This window comes from Pimephales promelas, chromosome 10 (assembly GCF_988280905.1).
Source record: "Pimephales promelas chromosome 10, fPimPro1.hap1.1, whole genome shotgun sequence".
NCBI lineage: Eukaryota > Metazoa > Chordata > Actinopteri > Cypriniformes > Leuciscidae > Pimephales > Pimephales promelas.
Window position 1 is genome coordinate 18,025,923 of NC_142778.1, and position 15,360 is coordinate 18,041,282.

Genomic DNA, 15,360 nt, shown 5'->3' on the forward strand with positions numbered 1-15,360 from the left:
ACGGAGGGGAAGGGGAAAGTGAATGGGGTAAGGGGTAGAATTGGGATTGGCCCTCATTACCTTACTATAGGGGATTATCACGCTGATACGTAGTACTTCCGGATTCAGTGATCTTTGTGCACTGCCACTTCCGTTGAATCACAGATGTCGCTGGCAAACTGATGAAGGACTACACTAAGTTTATTTATACAGCATCCCTGGTAAATTAGTCTGATTCACTAAATTGCCGGCTGCAAACAAACGTGCTACCTTGTTTTATTTAATTAAGTTTTAATCCACTTCTTCCTTATACTCAATTCAGTCGGGAATCCATGAAAACTTAAGTAGGGTTGGCGTTGTTGGTTAGATTTACAAAGTGGAACAGAGTAGTGAAATAAATAGCATTCGTCTCAGGCATTGTTGAACTGCGTCGGAAGTGGACATGCATGAAAAAAACGCGTGAAAATCAGTTCAGTATTCAGTAAGATATGATTAATTTAATGCGCTGACAGCTCATTTCACCTGCCATTCAGATTACACTGAGCGGAGCGGATGACCGGTTTAAGATGGTGGCTCCAATTCTCGTCCGTGCCAATAGGCAGTAGTGGTCGATAGGGCGTCTACCTATATGATGTCTATGGTGCAAACAATCCCCTCGAACGGGATAATCAGAGAAGATCGCTGGCAGCTGCACATGGGGAACAAAGCCTCGCGATTGGGACATGTCATGTCACAAATGAATATAAAAGGAGGAAGTAGAGACTAAACGGGCGTTGCTTTTTGGAACAGTGTTCCTGTGGGAAGAGTGAGCCATGGTGAAGATGAAGTGGGGCCGACAGATGGGTGTGGGGCTGTGAGTTGGGAGAAAGAAGTAAACATGGGGCTGGCTGAAGATCATTTGTGAGAGAAGTGAGTTGTTCCAAATCAATTTCCATCCTCCTCTCTTGTGTCTGTGGGACACCTTGATGTGAAAGCCAGATCAGAAGATGGAGAACGGCCATACATATGTGTATTTTCCCACTGAGTGCTGAATTGCTGAGATGAAGTGATGTGATGCACTGCTTGCTGTGTGAAGTGTGCAACTAAACCCGCTGGATGTCTATTTCTTACCTGAGTTTTCTGTCACATTCTGACTGCATGAGAAGAGGCTAACACTGTTGTACTCCACAGACCATTGAGTGTATTTATCTGGCAGCCCGCTGTGAAGAGACACGTAGTGAATGTGTAACCGACTGCTTTGCAGTGAAGAGGACTACGTGCCTGTATACTCACACCTGACCGCTTTGCAGTGGAGACCTCCAGCCGTAAGTTCTCTGTCTGTCCAGGGAGAAGAAGAGGATTATGTGCCAAGACGAGGATTGTGTGTTCGTATGCCAGAGGATTATGTGCCAGTATACTCACCTGTCTGCTTTGCAGTAAAGTTCCTCCGCTGTAAGCTCTGTGTCTGTAGGGCCTGCAGTGAAGAGGATGACGTGCCTGTATACTCACCTGTCTGCTTCGCAGTGAAACCTCCAGCCTGCAACCGAAATTAATAAGTGCTTTAAATTCCCCCCTGAGAGACTACCGGAGAAGCGGACAATAGAGCTGCCCTGACCCTGCATTCTTTTAGACATTATATCTTTGTTAATAAAAATCTGGTTTTAACTGTTCTCCTCTTGTCTGTCATCCTTGCTCCGTCCTCCGTCAGGCTCCCCAAGGGTGGTGCGGGTCTCGAGGGGCGGGTGCTGGTCAGGTCGGCCCGATGAAGACAGATGTGTTAAACAACTCACGACATACCACCCTTTGTTTGAACCCACCCATTTTTCAAGTGAGCAAAAGAATTGGAACATGTGACTGACATGTGTTTCTTGTTGCCCAGGTGTTGCCTTTTAGGTTGATTGTCCAAACATTAAATAGCTCTGCATGACTAGTTTACGTTTTCATCCTTGGTTCAAACCTATAAAGACTGCATTTCCTGTTAAAGAGGATAAACCAACATGAAGATCAGAGAGCTGTCTATGGGAGAAAAGCAAGCCATTGTCAAGCTTAGAAAAGATGGAAAGTTGATCAGAGTCATTGGACAAACATTAGGCATAGCAAGCACAACAATTTGGAATGTCCTGAAAAAGAAAGAAACTACTGGTGTACTGAGTAACAGACATTGAACAGGTCGGCCGAGGAAAACACCAGCAGTTAATGATAGAAGTATCGCGAGAGCTGTGAAGAAAACCCCCAAAACATCAGTAAGTGACATCACCAACAACCTCCACAGTGCAGGGGCGAAGCTATCACAATCCACTGTTCGAAGAAGACTCAGAGAGCAGAAATATACAGTAGAGGCCACACCACAAGATGCAAACCACTCATCTGCAGTAAGAATCAGAAGGCCAGATTGGAATCTGCAAAGAAGTACAGAGATGAGCCACAAAAGTTCTGGAACACAATCTTATGGACTAATGAGACCAAGATTAATCTCTACTAAAGTGATGGAAAGGCCAAAGTGTGGAGAAAGAAAGGAATTGCTTATGATCCGAAGCATAAAAGCTCATCTGTGAAGCATTGTGGAGGTAATGTCATGGCTTGGGCATGCATGGCTGTTTCTGGAACAGGCTCATTGATATTTTTATTAATATCCGAAACGAATTTTTTTTAATAAACACAGTTTATTATAAAGATACTTACAAGTGCAACAGCAAGAAGGCCAGGTCAGCATCGGTTTTGCAGGCTTCGCTTTCTTTCAGTTCTCCCTATTCTGAAAAAGCCGGTCCGTTTTCTCTTTCTTTGTTCCTCTGATAAACACTTCCGAGCTTTCTTCTTCTTCTTTTACATCAGCCATCACGAAAACTTGAAGAATTCAATATCTAGCGTTACCTTTTTCTTATAGCTAGCCGGCTCCTGGATGGATGGGGGCGTGTACGTATGCGTGTGCGCGTATAGTGCCGTAAAGCAATTCGTTACCTCGCGAGACCTGAAATCTCACGATACTTCCTAACACTGAGGCCGGCGGGTCGCCGGCCCAAAGTTGCAAGGGTGGTTTTGCGGCTCACAGGCACCAGGGGGGTGCGAGACGATCACCATTCAACACGAAATCAGTAATATAAACATTACAATGACTCCAAAGCTGTTCAGTTAAGGTAAAAAGTTACTTAGTTCTGCTTTAAATCGGATGGCGTGGAAAGGTAGGGTGCCTGTGCGCATTTAATTTCGTTTTTGGCATGGACGTTAGCGCTAATTTACGTGACACAGATTAAATTTAGCTAGCTCCGTGCTGTCACTGACAGATCTGAACCAATTGTCCTGAACGAAAAACAACATTTATGACAATTTATTAGCTTGAATACCATCTAAGTATGGCTTGTTCACCTTGCTTTGTTTCTGATTGCATACTTCAGTTTGTCTAGTCAGCAAAGTTGGTGGTATGTTGTTCTCGCTAACTAACTTTAGCTGAATTAAGCAGAATGCAATCGAAAATGTATCATGTTTATAATAAAATTTTGTGGTATGTTCTTACCAAAGATGTATCGTGTGTATGTTACGTGGTTGGTGACAGTTAAAGAGCGGAACAATTTGACAGTATGACAAAGCCAGAGTAGTACAGTAACATCACAGCGGCACCGTATCATCTCTCTTGATGCCAGGCTAAACAAAGCCAGAACACCTTAACTCAACGATCAGCGTGCTGGAACCATGGCTGGAACAAAGGCAAAAAGCCGTAACAGCTGATACGGCGTTCTGCCTTGGTTTTTCGGTTTTGGAAGTTATGGTTGTCATAGCCCTTTATTTTCTCGTTAAAACAATCATATTGAATCACAATATTTATACAGATGATAAAGGAGGTCTCAAATACCACAAAAACTCAATTTTGACCAAACATGATGTTACGGCGTTTTGCCTTTGTACGGTAGCCTAGCACTGTTGTAAATAACCGTAACTCCCCTGTTACTGCTTAGTCTACTGAACTGATGGTAATATGTTAATAATAACTATATGTCAAGTGTTAAACTACTTTATAATAATAAAGTTGCCTATCGCGTTTGCTGGCTTATAATGTTTTTATGATTTCTGCTGAATGACAAGTAAATAGCCTATAGTGTAGGACTACTGTATCATTTCATTTGTGAAAATGAACACACACACAACCATAAAGCAGGACCCGTTGTAACTCATTTTGAACAAACATTTTTTTTATTTATTTTACTTTTCAGCTAGATGTGTAACATCCAACTTATTATGACACATGAGAACAACTTATTTTTGTTTTACATTTTTACCCAACTTTAACAGCTAAATGTGCAACATTTTATGTCAACAGGAGGCCTCAATTTTTATATGACTCTTTAACCTTTGTAGCAAGCTTTTTTAGAGCCTCTACACGTTTCTTTTGGAATTTGCACCTGGCACTCACAGCTGCAGCCAAGATGGCATCTTTTGCCATTTTCTTGCCGGTGGTTGGCTTCTCAGAGTGATGAGGCCTTTTGTTCAGTTCTTCTTTATCTCTGAGCAGAGCTCTGTACCTCTGGCTCGATAGTTTCACATTTTTGCACAGCCGTACATTAACAGGACTCTCCTTTGTCTTCCGGGAGTAGTGCTGAATGGCCGACACCTGCATGGCCTTCAGGTTGTATTTGACTACTTGATAGGACTCATATGTCTCAACACTTAGGTTGGAAGCTTTGGCTTGCAGGATGTTGGACATTACACTGAATGCTGATTCCACCTGTGGACCATGAAATGGGCATAGTGCAGAGAGTGCAAGCTTGCAGAGCGCTGGGTACCTCTGAGTCTTTCTCACAACATTCCACCATAATCAACTCTTCCCTCCTCTGTCATCTGAGGTAGTGTCATGTCACTTGCATATCTAGGATTGGAAACAACAGTCTAAGCTCATTATTTGACAATGAAATAGTTTTTTACAAACAACAGGCTACTAGCAAAATAATCAAATATTTGATTTATTAAGAATCGGTGTAAATGGCATTCTAACAATTATATACACCTGTGTATTTCATGTTGGAATCCAGCTCTCTCTAGTTCATTAAGCTTTACAGCTGGAAACATGTTCGGCAACTTCTGGAGGTGAGGAAGAATGTGATGGCTTCCCCGTGCATCTGGTTCCAAGCATGATAGAGTCCTTAGGGTTGGTGTCATGATGTGGTTTTGTGTGTTTTCGTTATTAGTGATTCCCCATCGATTATTTGTCCCAGGTGTTTCTTATTTCTCACGCCCCCTTGTTATCTTGTCTAGCTCGTTTGTCCTTGATTATTTAAGCCCTGTGTTTCTGCTTTGTCTTTGTTGGTTGTTGAATTTATGTATGTGAACGTTGGTGTTTTTGGTATTCTCGAGTCTTGCTTCTTGTCTTGTTTCCTGTTTCAAGTTTGTTATTAAAGCTACACTGCGTTTGGATCCAGCCTCAGCTCTATTTCTCAGCACAACGTCACAGTTGGACTGTCAAGAGGTAGCTTTGTTTGAAGGTCACCTGCACAGCTAGTGTAGGCTTGGATTACCTTTATAAATAGAGTACAGTTTAAGAAACAATTAAAGACATACTGTATATGTGGAGCCTGCTCCAAGATATGTTACTTAGGAAGTGCTTTACTTTTAAATGAATTAAATGCGTATTGTTATGGTGTGATGTCATTATGTCGTGTCTAATATTGAGGACCATGTTGGAAATAAGTGTTTAATTCGCTTTCACAGGCTATTCTCATGTTACGATGACATGTTTCAATTTTTACCTAAAAAAAACCAATACCATACAATACCTTAGTTTTGAAAGCCTTCACTAAAGGGTGTTTTCTCCCTAGTTGGTCAAGGATGGATGAGGCCTCAGAGCCAACAAAAGGTGCTGCTAGATGGGTCTCTGTCGATGTCAGGTCAAGCAGCTTCATCTTTGGCCCAGACAGATTCCTTCCTTTGCTGTCAATCAATTCTTCTGGCTTGATGAAGCAAGATAAAAACTCCCTGACAAGTTTCTCCTGCTCATCATGGAGTTTATGAACCATTGGGTCCTTGGACTGAAAAAGCAGGACGTAATGTTTCAGCATGGGAAGGACTGCTGAATAGAAGTGGAGCTCGAGGAGGGTTTTCTTGTCCTCAAATAGCACCTGATAAAACATAGAAACATATTTCTCTCAACACCAGGCACGTGCAGAGGGGGGGGCGTTGGGTGCTCGAGCACCTGCCCTTTTGCCCCTTGGTGCCCAAAGTGCCCTTTTGTCAAGACAAAATTTCCTCTCCTTTTTTTGTATTTAAAGGCACTTTTGTGGATGCCTGCCCCATCTAACTAGTAGTAAAATGAATGAATAATAATTTAGCCGTAAATAAAATGACCCACATGATGACCTTTCACCTGATTCCTCACGCTGCACGCGCATTTTATAATTTCGCGCGGCTACGCGCAATCGCGCATTCCCAGAGGATATCTTCAAGTCTTGCGGCTGCTGGTAAGTGGTGTTCTATTCTCAGCGAAGCGATTTTGATGTTTGTTTTCTTATTATTATTATTTTACTAGAACGACGTGAAGAGAGCATGCAGAGAGATGTTGTTTGTATTGCTGTGTGTAGGCTGTAGAAGTAACGTTAGCTTGCTGTTTGAGGGAGAAAAGTTTCACGGGCGTGGAGGGGTGTTATTTGACTAAAAACTATTATTTTTACTTTAAACTATTATTATTATTATTACAGTATTTATTAAAAAAAATATTTTCACATAAAAATGATTATCACAACTCTGGTAAGTTATCACATAGTCTTACCAGTTAGTATCTTATGTTTTGTGTGCAGAAGCCTCTGTGAACATCTGCCCTAGTAACATTACTATTATATAATATTATTGTATTATATACTTTAGCAGCCTGGGTAGAATCTGTAGCTTTAGCAGGTCAGTGAACTAGTGAGCCAGTTCCAAACACTGTCAGCAATCTTTACATCTTGACATGGTCACATAAAAATGGTTTATTCAGCTAATACCCTATATTTCTGTTTATTTTAATGTCTACAGTCTCAGATCAACTCCAGCAGTATCAGCAGCAGCAGTAACAACATCAACAGCAAAGGCAGCAAACTCACTTAAGGACTTAAGTAAGAATTTACCAGAACAGGCATCACGTTAATGTTAAAAATTAAAAAAAAAAAAGTATTAATTGCTGTTTCTGTTTGCTTTGTTTTTTTATTTTCATTGTATAAAATGTAACTCTTGTATTTTTGTAAATCAGTTTTTGCCATGAAAATAGCCACAGATGCTGATATGCCATTAAATAAAACTATACTGTACTGCACGAAACATGGGCCACGTTGATTTTGTTCTATACAGTTCACTATAACAGCTGTTCTTTATTATTCTGTATAACAGAGAAGAAAAAGCCATCAGGTTGGAACAACTTAAGATGCTTCAGTTTCTAATCCCAGAGTTATATATAGAGCACATCAATTATTTTCTTTAATTTTAAACTTTAAATTTGTCTTTTCTGTTCTGGTTCTTTTTCAAAACTGCATCAATGCATTTGCTGCTGTATCGATGCAGAATCATCTGTATTGCTATATTACTGTATTGATATTTTGAGCACAGCCCTATAAAGCCTTGTTTCCATGTGCCCCATTTTATACTTTGAGCACCTGCCCCTACAGAGGTCTCTGCACGGCCCTGCTCAACACCAATCACAATGTACTGTACATCTAACAAGCACCTTGAAATAAATATTTACTTTTAAATGTGGCGATGACACAGTGAATGCCTTTGGTGTGAGAGATTCGAGGTTTGAATCCACTGTGAGACACCATTGTGTTCCTGAGCAAGACACTTAACCCCTAGTTGCTCCAGAGGCGTGCGACCTCTGACATCTATTGCAATAGTAAATCACTGTGGATTAAAGAGTCAGCTAAATGTAATGTAAACATTAATCTGATGCTGTTATGCAAATTTACTTTAGAGGTTGCACACCTCTGGAGCAACTAGGGGTTAAGTGTCTTGCTCAGGGACACATTGGTGGACGTGTCGCAATGGGAATCAAAGGCAAGTGTCTTATCCACTGCTCCATCTCTACAATTCTCCATTATAATAATAATCTTATTAATAATTATGATAATAACCAATAAGTAAATGTAATGTTTAATTTTTTAAATTTTGTTTTAATTAATTTTGTTAATTTGTAATTAATTTTAATTTTGCTCAATTTTAGCAAAAATGTAGCCCCCACCCCCCACACACCACCAATACAGCTTCAGCTTAAGTCTAGGGCATGTTTCTCACTTTCTTGCAAATCCTGACCTTCCTCATCTTCCCCTCATTTGTGAAGTTCTTGGACCTGTTCCCCAACTCCTTCCACAACTCCTTAATTCGGGCCCTGCCTGTTTCCTGTACTTCACGCTTCTGTAGAATGGCACTGACGACGTCTTTGTATGTACACTTATCTTCATTGCTCAGCAAGGCATAGTAAAACAGGACAAGTGCATCCCACATTCTCAATGTTTTCAGACTGACATCCAAGACTGAGAGCCACCGGTGTGGAATATAGCACTCTGGTTGTGAGAAATGGATTCCAAATATGCTGCAAATTTCTCTGAGGCCATCTTTCATGTCAGCTGACCATTTGTGGTCTGTGTGCAGGTCTGACAGCAAAGACTCAACCCAACGCTCAAAAGGACTGCACAATTTCTTGCTGGCATTATGAAGGTGGTGACATGAGTCACCATCGATGTCGAGGAGATGAGGGGCACGGCGGTCTCTGATCTTCTTTTCCAAGCCATTTTTAGAGCCCCTCATAACAGCACAGGAGTCCATGAGAATTGACACCAGATTATCCCATTGGAGATTCATCCTTTCAAAAAGCCCATCCAGTGCACCGAAGAGAGATTCTGCCGTTACAGATATGAGCTCCAAAGCTGCAAGGTGTTGGACAACCATCTTCTCATGTTTCTCAGACCAGTAGCTAACAAGCACACCTAATACTCTTTTGTTTGTCTTGCTTGTGGCCTCATCAATGTTTGAGGGAGAAGGGGACACTTCTGATTTCCTCAAGTACTTCATCCAGGATAGTCTTCTTCACACCATGGGTGAGCTTGTAAGAGGCAGATGTCCTGTCCATTGACAGTTCAGCAAGCGCTTTTGGATCTTTGGCCAACGCTTGAGCCAATTCAATAATCCCAGACATGACTGACAGGGGAAGAGAATTCTCAGCAATAAATCCAAGAATGAGTGCCTGAATAACAGAATTTGATTAAACACCATACATCCTAAATAAAATCATTTTTAATAATTAAATTAACAGGTTTATAATATCATCTTCACTGATTATAATGCAGTCAAAACCATTATATTAAAGGAGTACTAGAAGTTTTTGTTTTTGAGTATTCTCGCCTTTGGAAGCAAACTTATGCTGGTTTTGATAGCAAACTGGTAGATTTGTTTGAATTCAGACCATCTCTAGTTATGTCTAAGTTAATAAACACCTGTTTTAAACACTGTAAAAAGGAAAAGAAGAGTTGACTGAAAAGGAGTTACTACAAAATTAGAGAACACTTACTTGATCCTGAGCAACACGGTTGCATAAAGGAGGAATTGCTCTAGGTTGTGCTGAGTTGTTGTGCGGAGACGCAACAATGATGCTATCAGCTTTTGTGATCTCAATCTGCATGTTTTGCTGTTGGATCTTCCAAAGTTTCAAATGTTTAGGATGCATCATATGTTTCCTCAGTGCAATCTTCCCACTTGTTCCATAATTAATAACATGGTTGCAAATGTTGCAAATAGCTTTGCCTGGTTGTTTAATTTTGCTAAAGCAATTGAGTGACAAAGTGGTTCCCTCAACTTGGAGGGTCTCCAGCAACCAGCTCCATTTGAACCGATTTTTGACCCCCTCATCGATTGAATTTAACTCAGGGCTGTTCAGTGGTAGCTTGGCCATAAGTCTGTGTATCCTGGAAATCAAGAATAATGGAAAATTTTCATTAGAATGTAAGAATAGTACATTCCTTCCAATTGGTCTGACAAAGAAAAGCAGGATAACATATTTCTAGTGCTATAATGACATGAAGTGATCCATAAAAACATATACAGTATTTACATGTTTGACTATCTGTCTTTTCAGAAAGGTTTAAAACTGGACCAGAGATGTGCGAGCGCAGAGTGAAATAAAACTTATTTGCCACCCTTAAAACTTTGCTGTATGAATCGTTGGATGATGTATGAGTCGTTTTCAAGATTTTGGCAACCTATAAATTAATGTCTTATGAATGGTTGTGACAGGGTTTTTATGCGTTTCAGACTGCTTGGATCTGTCGGGGTCGTTCTTATCTAACATTACCTCATGTTCTAAATTCGAATAGTTTTTAAAAAACTGAATTTCAAAGGTGAAAATAATTAATATTCAAATGTGGGGGAAAAACGCCCGCTGTAGCAGAGACGCGGCTGTCTGCTTTGTGAGTGGCAAAATTCTGAAGCTTAAAACAAATATAAAACGAATTTTGCAGCTGCACAAGGACAGTGAGTGTCTGGCTCACTCATTGGCTGTGCTGCGGCAACTGCACATCCAATGGCATGGGCGCCTCCAATTTGTGCGCTAATGATTGGTTGGTGAAGAGTATTAGTAATCTTTACTCATTACCTTTGACAGCAACATTGCCCAGCACACTGCCCTAAAAGTGTCTCTGTGTATTATGAGCCTATATGTATTAATAGACTAAATTATTTCAAGAATATATGAAAATGTTTCTATAGCTGTAAAGAAAAAAATACTGTTATACCACTATTAGCCACAGAGTCTTGTTTACTCGTGCAGCACATTTGTGCTAGTTTGTTCCAGTGACCCCGTGGATCAAATATGTTTAATGACAGCACAGACATGGAAAATATAAAAACTTTCTACGTTAGCTATCTTATTATATAGCTAGCAAATACAAGTAATGGTAATGCAGCTTAAACATTCTGCCATAGTGGAAAATCAATCAAAATCGATCATCTATCAATCGACAACAAAGTCAAATTAGTAATTTATGGGTTATATATAGTCACACAAGCAATAATACATACCCAGATCATCCAATCCGGCAATCTTCTTGTCAACTGTCAATGATTCCTCTGTAGCGCAAGAGCGACTGAGGTACACACTGCGCTGCAGTGAACTCGACCCTTCGCAGGGAGCTTGATTGACAGGTGATCGGAGGAATCATATTTCTCCTCGCCATCCGTCATTTTGTCCGACAGAGCAGTCAGGAGAGTTAGTAGATAGATTAACATGGGAGAATTTGAACATGAAAAATGGAGTGTACCGAGTTTGACGCCTTTCCGTGATTAAAACGACATTATTCCTATAACTAGAAGCAGTGGCGTAACTTTGTTTTAAAAAGTGGGTGGGACATGTGTGTAAATGAATGAATCACGTGACACGTGAATAAAAACATAGATCTGACTTTACAACATGTCCAGTGGCAGTGGAAATAGCCTATACAGAAAGTCCTGTAAAATTAAACGAATAAATTGACCTAATGACATGAATAAAAATTAAATAAACAAAAATATACATAAAAGTTTTAAAAGTAAATTAACTATTAGGCCAGAATTTTGATAAATGATTTTTTGCGGAATGCGCACGATTAAAATTTAAATTGGCTTATAGCCTCTCCATTGTACACACAAACTGCTATACAATTAAACGAATAGATGGGCCTAATAATATAAATAAAGATTAAAAAAAGTGTATAAACAAAAATGTAAAAAAAAAATAAATAAAGGCCTACATAAACATTTTAAAAGTAAACTTAAAAAGTAAATTAACTATTAGGCCAACATTTTGTTAACTAAACTTTTGCATAGCACGCACAAAGAAAATAAAATTATGCTTATCAATTGTACCAAAAAAATGCTGTAAAATTAAACGAATCAATGGGCCTAATTATATATAAATAAAAATATACAGGCTATTGGCCTACTTGTAACGGTTACCAGCTGGAGTGCCCTCTTGAGCCAACAGAGGGCACTCCAGATAAGACTATGTTTCACACAAACTACATTTCCCAGAACTCACTGCCCGGACTCATCATCACTGATCACATTCACCTGTACCTCATTCACTGATTGCATTCACCTGTGTCTCATCCTGTTAGTGTGTCTATATATACCTTGTGTTCACGTTCAGTGTTTGCGAAGTCTTGTTTAAGTGTTACACTGCATTTCTGAGCGTTTTCCGTGTTTGGTTTCTGGTTTTTGACTTTGGATTGTTTTTTGGATTTTGATTATTGCTGCCTGCCCTGACCTCTGCCTGTTTCCCGGATTCCCACTGTGTATCCTCCATTGTCCTGTCTGCTAATTCTTGACCCTGCCTGTACGACTAATCTTAAATAAAGCTGCATTTGGATCTTCATCTACAAGCCTCAGAGCAGTTCATAACACTACTGTAGTAGGCTACATCAACGTTTTAAAAGTATGCTAAATGAACTATTAGGCCAAAATTCGTATAACTGAACTTTTGCGCAGAGTGCACATGGATTACAATTTAAATGGCTTATGTTGTCAAACCTTTTTTTTTAAACGTTACGTTTTCAGGTCGGGAAATCCGGAATTCCGGATTAATCCGGAAAAATCACATCCCTGATATGTGGGAATTATTGAATTGGTCAAATTATCAACAATGGATGAATGAACAGCACCGTAAAAATGACTACAAATGACTACTTGTTTGCAGCAACGCAAACAAGTTTACAAATAAGAGATTTACTTACAAGTCCATCAACAAGATCGCCAGGTCAGCATCGCTACTGCATCCAGTGCTGCTTTTAAGCTCGTGCCAACGAGTGAAAGCTTAACCGAGTGGGACAAGTCCGGTTTCTAGCACGGTCCGATTCTCTTTTCCTTTTTCTTGACATTTCTGAGTCTGACCGAGTTTTCTTGGATGAGCGCAAGTGGCTTCATATGTTGCTGTTGATGTGTAAGGCGTCGTTGCCGTAAAGCATTTTGAGATTTGTTGCTCTCAAACTTGCATTGCTGTTTTTTCCGGCAGCGTCCCCCAAAGCTTTACTACCACAATGATTCGCCCTACTATGAGTTTGTTTACCACCGAAACGACTTTAAAGCTGTTATATTAAGGTACAAATCTTGCATAGTGTGCCTTTAAACAAAAATAGTTTGAGTAGTTCACTCCATTCTTAAGCAGCAATAAACAGGTTTTATATTTCACTTTCAATGTGTTTTCTTCATCCACTAAGTTCTTAGTTTGCTTCTGGTAAGCAGCATTTTCTATATGGGCGTGAATTTTACAATAGTACAATCGGTCAATGGGTGCTAAAATTCTGCTTATAAGTGTGTGTTATACAACAGGTCTGAGGCTAGCCTACACCCTGTGAAAAAGACCAACACAAGATGTTAAAGTCCCTGAGTATCTCAAAATTAATTTAGAGGATCCAGCATGTGCTATCCCGAGTATATGAGTGTAGCAAATGCAACATACTGTATAATAATATACATAAAATGTATTAAAGGGGCCGAAGGCCAATTTAGCTCAAAGGGAAATGATTCATTGATTTGCAATGAATCTATGGAACCAAATCACTGAACCGAGCAAATGACTCGTTTGGAGTTCATTTGAACGGGCCGTAATTTGCAAGGATATAAATTCCAAATCTATAGTGAAACACTATGTCTTAGCAAGGTAACTTTAGATCGAACAGTACAAGACATTAAATGTGCAAACACGACACAAGGCAATTATCTTTTCAAATATATGGAAGCCTTTATTAGCTATTCTAAACACAACTAAGGTCTAAACATAATCACGCACACACACACACACATTCATACAGTCGCAAAAGAGAAAAAAGGGTGTTGGAAAGAGTGAGAGAAAGTTTCAACTTTCTATATATGCACGTAAGACATGACCTGAAAGGACCACCAAGCATTAATTTGAACCTTCATTTCTTAGAGAGGTTATTCAATTAACATTAAAGCACCAGTTCTGTTAGAGCCTGGAGTACTTGCGCTTTGTAGTGGCTGAGGGAATTCCCTTTGTCTGCGTCGCGTCGAAGGGGGGTTTCCCGGCCGGGTCCGTTGCGTGGTTTGTTGTCTTTGAAGTGCAGGGATGGAAGTTCCTGAGTTTGCCGGTCACGTGTGACTAGCAGCCGAATGAAAAGTCTTTACGATTTCGAAGCGCGTTGCGGAGAGCCGTTCAAAACGAAGCTTTGCAGCAAACTTAACTTTGAAACGAGACTTTTACAAAAAGGAAATAAAGGAAAGAAATGAAAGTAAGACGAGTCGGATGGCTTGACTGAGCTGAATTGTAACCCTGATCTTGATGGGTTATTCGTCTGCTGGTCGAATTTGGTCTAGTCGATGTAGAAGCATGCGGACATGTTCTTTGTTTCAGAGATAAGCACGAACAGAACACTCTCTTGCTGGTTTTAGAGAGAGGCACGAACTTAACAGTTACAGAACTGAACGAACTGAACTGAACACAAAACATAAACATGAAAACAACATGAGACTGAACATAACATGAGGTCTTGTTCCTTTGTTTGGATCTTTAACTTAAACTCTAGTCCAACCTCCTAGAAACTTCAGGCCAATGGGGTAATGGCATGATTTTAGAGGTGGATCTACTTCTTGCTTATCATAATTTATGCATGGTCTGTGAGCTTGTCTATGGACAAAAGACCATAGTTTAAACCTTATGATTATTATAATCATAAAACAAAACCTTTTACGCAGATTTCAATCAAGCCATCTTTTGAATTACGAGAATACGGTTTGTTTAAGAGTACACGAGGCATTCACACTTCTAATGGTTGTATAACAATTACAAGAGTTAATAGTTAACAACAATTACATGATTAATATGCAATCTAAGCATTAACAAACACAACACATGAATTGCAGGAAGCAATAAGAATTGTGAGGTTTGATTATGCGTCCCAGAATTGTTCTGTGGTGAGTTTATATGATTTTGCGTGAGATCTTGGAGAGATCTCAACAGTGAGGTCGTGGTATGTTCAAGGAGTAGGGGTCTGTGTTACGTCTCTGTCCCGCTCAACAGAGATGATGTTGAGGGAGGTCAAAGGTGGTCAGGCTTTTGGTGGTCAGGCCTCTGGTTCCATCATTCCTGAGCCGATTTGTCTTGGTAAAACATTAACATATTGACACGTTTCTTCCTGTGGCATTCTGTTGCTATCTGCAGGACCATAAAAAGTCTTCGGGTTTATTGTCCCCCCAAAGCAGACCCTTGGTGCTGTTCCGTGACTCTGGAATGTGGGCTCCAGAACTTTTGGAGTGTTGAATCCATGTGAATTAATCCCATGAGAGATTAATTTGATTAAGTTGTGTTTGATTCGCCTCGATTCTCTACATGAGTGTGTAACAGTGAGTGTCTCAGTGTTTGTGTGTAAATAAATGTGTGTGTCCTTCCTCAGTCCATGCCGTGTCTCT

At 40.0% G+C, this 15,360-nt stretch overlaps 1 pseudogene across 1 annotated transcript; it reads right to left on the reverse strand.

The window, feature by feature from the left end:
* Positions 1-4,129: 4,129 nt before the first annotated feature.
* Positions 4,130-9,856, reverse strand: LOC148977392 (uncharacterized; annotated as a pseudogene). Its single transcript, XR_016145442.1, has 6 exons — positions 9,476-9,856; positions 8,203-9,151; positions 5,721-6,062; positions 5,392-5,462; positions 4,955-5,089; positions 4,130-4,816 (listed from the first exon to the last, which is right to left on the reverse strand). The product of XR_016145442.1 is annotated as an uncharacterized LOC148977392 (transcript).
* Positions 9,857-15,360: the final 5,504 nt, after the last annotated feature.